The 4,472-nt window shown below is 55.4% G+C and overlaps 1 long non-coding RNA gene across 1 annotated transcript in view; it reads right to left on the bottom strand.

Moving 5' to 3' along the window:
- Nucleotides 1–7: 7 nt before the first annotated feature.
- The window catches only part of LOC122541398, a 13,498-nt gene continuing 9,033 nt past the window's right edge, over nucleotides 8–4,472 (bottom strand). Inside the window, exons 2-4 of the long non-coding RNA XR_006309591.1 lie at nucleotides 4,151–4,239; nucleotides 3,216–3,305; nucleotides 8–1,726 (exon numbers count right to left, since the gene is read on the bottom strand). This is a non-coding gene — a long non-coding RNA (uncharacterized LOC122541398). The remainder of the gene's footprint in view (nucleotides 1,727–3,215; nucleotides 3,306–4,150; nucleotides 4,240–4,472) is intronic.

A 4,472-nucleotide genomic window follows, 5' to 3' on the forward strand; every position in this document is an offset into this window, starting at 1 on the left:
AAAAGGGGGAGGAAGAATGAGAGAGAATGAGAGAGAGAGAGAGAGAGAGAGAGACACCGTGCGCAAGAGCAAGAGAGGTTCAACCCATCCTTCTAGGCCTCTGTCAGTCAGTGTTCTGAACTAACAAGTTACAAAGATTTGCCTGATATAGCAAAACAAATTTCAATTGAACACAGATTTGACAGTCGCGTTACCTTCAATCATGCCCTTAAAACCACGTCAACATTATTTAAAAACTACACCAAATCTCCCGCACCTAAAGCATAAGGAGCCACTGCCGTTGGGGGCTCTTTGTAAAGAGACTCTCTCTCTCATTCTCTCGTCTGGCCTAGGTAGAACAGTCTGACCTTGGCAAAACTCATACAAGGCTACAACATTACCCGGTTCGTAATGGGGGACACTGGAACTCAAAAAGCAACAGACTGAAAGGGGTAAATGTGGGAGTACAGTGAGAGGGAATAGGGAGAAGCAGAGGGAAGAAAGTAGAGATTCTAAACGAGAGATAAAGAATAGAGAGCAGAAAGGAGACATTAACAAAACAACCTCTCACAGCCTTCAAAAAGCACTTGCAGTGGCACATACATCACTGTGGGCCAAGTGATGGAAAGTGGGACTAGTGCTGATCGAGGGTCCCTGCAAACTCAGTGGGCTGCTCTGAGCCGTAAGATTCCACGGAAACACAGTAGAGGAAGCAGAGAGGAAGGAAATGGACAGCAGGAGAAAGATTCAAGTGATGTCGAGAGAAGGGATAGTGTGAGAGACGTCCCCGTTCCCTATCCAACTCATAGAGTAACCAGGATGCAGCACTTCACGTCAACTACGTCCATTATCTCTTCAAACCTACAGGTGGACGGGCTGAGCCACTGCTCCGATCAGCTTTTGCCCGAATCTCTCTGGGCCGGCAGCGCACGCACCACCCCCAGCTCCCCCCACCCACTGCCTCGTCCCACCGTGTGGCCACTGACCACCTCACGGCCAAACAGCGTCTCAACGCAGCGCGGAAAGCGAGGAGGTTTCACAGGGCTGGAACCGGAAACGGGGAGTCCCGCTTGGTCTCCCCGGAATCGCCTGGCAACCCGAATCCCGCCTTGCCTCCTCTGACCATCGCCTCAGCTGCCGGCGCCCCCCCCCCCCCTCACGTGGAGGATAACCTCCCGACAAGGACAAACAGCAAATGAGCTGACCGAGTGGGTGTTTGGTACTGACCCGATTCAAGCCAGATTGGGTCTCGCTGGGGGTGGGGGGTTTGCGGATAGTCTACAGGACCCATTCCCATGGCAACGGTGCAGGCCGAAGCCTTGCCCTCGCCTCTCACCTGCCCTTTCCCTTTGTAGCGGCCTTCCCTTGAACTGTCGCACTGAAGGTAAAGGTTTTACAGCAAACCATAAGGTAATTGGTTAGTATCAACATCACCCACACCCCACCGCCGCCACCTCCTGTTTTGTGTGTGGTTTATATTTTAAAAAAAAGATCTCCCCCTTTCCTGGTGTCTCCTTATGGATTTCTTCTCTTCTGGTGGGTCAGGTCTGTAGAAGAGCCCATTGGGTAGGGGGCAGGGAGGGTTGATGGTTCCAATTGCCTGGGAAGTTGGAGGCGGAGGGGGTGGGGGGGGGGTGGGGTGGTTGGGGGGAGATCAGTTGGAGGTATCCGAGTGCACGCTTCCGGGACCTTCCGTCGGCGATGTCACTGAAGACGGGGTGGCTGCATCCTGCCACCCTCCATTAGCCTAGGGTGGGGTGGAGAATACAGGAAAGGGAAAGAGAGAGAGAGAGAGAGAGAAAACGTGCGTTAAGAACTGGGCACTGGCCTCGCCCCTAGCTTTCTCTCCGTGGTACAGAGAAACTCTACGGCAGGGTTTGGGCTAGCAGACTAGGCCTTGGGGAGGCGGGGGGGGGATGGCACGTTTTCCCCTGGAAGCCTCAGAGGCCGAGGGGTTGACCGAATGGCGGTTTATGAAACCATGTGAGGGGGTGGGGGCTCGGATAGGGTGAACGGACAAGGTCTTTTCCCCCGGGGTAAGGGTGGAGCGTGGAACTATCTCGTTTAAGGCGAGAATGGACAAGGGGCCTGAGGGACAACTTTTTCACCCATTTGCTTTGGGGTCGTCAGTAAAGTCGGGACACTTCAGGGCCGATTCATAGAGATGTACAGCATGGAAACAGACCCTTGGGTCCATGCTGACCCAGATATCCCAACCCAATCTAGTCCCACCTGCCAGCATCCGGCCCATATCCCTCCAAACCCTTCCTGTTCATTTAAGAGGCATTTAGATGGGTATTTGTACCAGCCTCCACCACATCCTCTGGCACCTCATTCCATACACGTTCCCTCACCCAAATTCCTATTTTCCCAACCAACCCGTTCAGGGACATCACCACACTCCTGCGGAGCAAGGTGGGACTCGAAGCCGTGTCACCCGGTCCAGTGGGTGGGGACGCTACCGCTGTACCACACGGGGATCCCTGGAATAAACCCCACCGGCGCATTGACAAAGCACCCGCGTGAGAGTTGACCGGCCGGGTGCTGGCGGGTGGCTCTACATTGGGTTGGGATGGGATCTGGCCGGCATGGACGAGCTGGGCCGAAGGGTCTGTTTCCATGCTGTGTGTCGCTCTGTGACTCCAAACCGTTTCAGAGTCGTTGGTATCTCACCTCGTGGGGAGCAGGGGGGGGGGCAGCGTGGAATGTACGCCTGGGCCCTCCTGGCTCAGAGATCGGGGCACTAACACGGGTCCAGATTATCACAGAACAGGTGGGGCCCGGGAAACAATGGCTGCATTTGTCACTGGCTTCCACAGATGACTAGACAACTGATTCTCCACTCCAATCCCCAACCACCCATCCCCAACCCCTCACCGATCAAGTGAAAGCTGGAGGCTGGCACATTTTATTAAGTGAAGGGCCCAGGGGAGTGAGGTTACAGATCAGCCACGATCTCACTGAAGGCCGGAGCAGGCCCGATGGGCTGAACGGCCTACTCCCACCCCTACCTCCCTAGTCCGAATGTTTGGAGAGCAAATAGCTGCTGTGGAGGGAGCAGGACCCCCCCCCCGCCATCCTGGCTCCGAGCTCACTGAACGATCAGGGATGGTCATCCCGAGGGAACGAGAGAGGGTGGAGCTGCGCAGCCCGGTTTTTCAGATACCCTCCGTCCCTGGACTGAGCTCCCACCGCAACCCCACCTCCCCGCGCCCCGAGCTGGGAGTTCACCTTACCCTGACATCCCGGGGGCTGTAGATCTGGCTGACACCGAGGCCTTCCCCGTAGCTCCCAGTCTGGTTCAGGGAGTGACGCAGGGACTCCACCTGTGGTTGGGGATGGGGGGCGGTGGGGGGAAGAGGGCGCAAGGTTTAAGACAGGGGGCCATCAGCGAAGTACCCTGCAGTAACGCCGTGCGCGGGAGAGCGAGGGTGCGAGCGCGAGATTCCTGACAGTCTGTACTTCACCACGGCCTCCCGATACAGGACGCACTCACACACACCCGAATGAAGCTATCTAGGAGGCATCAGACAATTCACCCTTTAGCCCTGGCCGCGTAACACATCAGAGTGGGGCATTCGGCCCGTCCCCTGCGATATCCCGGCTGCCGTTCCATCCTCAGCATTACGCCTTTTTTGTTTGTTCAGCCAATGTTCGCTGCCTTGACAGAAATTACCCAGAGGGCAGCACAGAGTCACTGCTCTGAGTCACGGACACAGGCCAGATCGGGTAAGGACGGCAGATTTGCTTCCCTCGAAAGCACGTCAGTGAACCAGATGGGTCTCTTTTTTTTTTCTTCTCCTGACAAATCAGCTTTTTAAATCCGAGATTATTTTTAATTGATTTCAAACGCCCCCGGCTTCCACGGCGGTATTCGAACCGGTCTCTGGATCACCAATCTGACGGCCTGCCATGTTGTGGAGGAGGTTCGCGATTAAGGCGCTCAAAATGGCCGCCTATTGCCATGACACGCTCCCCTGGGCAGCCATTGCAATCCCGCACATCCATGACCTTACATCATAGATAGGTCACGACTAACCCACCCAAGCTGCTGTTATTACACACCTCTGGAGCAGGAGGGACTTTGAACCGAAGAGCTCCTGGTCCAGAGGTACGGACACGATCGCTGCGCCGCGCGAGCCAACATTGAGAGAACATGAGCGTTACCAACCTGAGCGCCGGGATATGAATCCCCATTTAACCCTTGCATTCCCATGAACATGTCGCCAGAGCCGGAGAGATTGAACGATCCAGAGGAGCCTTCCGAGAGAGGGGGTGGGGGGGAGAGAGATAGAGAGAGAGAGAGAGCGACAGAGAGACAGAGACAGCGAGAGAGAGAGACAGAGACAGCGAGAGAGAGAGTCAGTCAGACAGACAGATACACAGAGAGAGAGAGACAGAGACAGCGAGAGAGAGAGAGAGAGAGAGAGACAGAGACAGCAAGAGAGAGACAGAGACAGAGAGACAGACAGACAGATACACAGAGAGAGAGA

The sequence above is a fragment of the Chiloscyllium plagiosum genome, chromosome 37, assembly GCF_004010195.1.
Source record: "Chiloscyllium plagiosum isolate BGI_BamShark_2017 chromosome 37, ASM401019v2, whole genome shotgun sequence".
NCBI lineage: Eukaryota > Metazoa > Chordata > Chondrichthyes > Orectolobiformes > Hemiscylliidae > Chiloscyllium > Chiloscyllium plagiosum.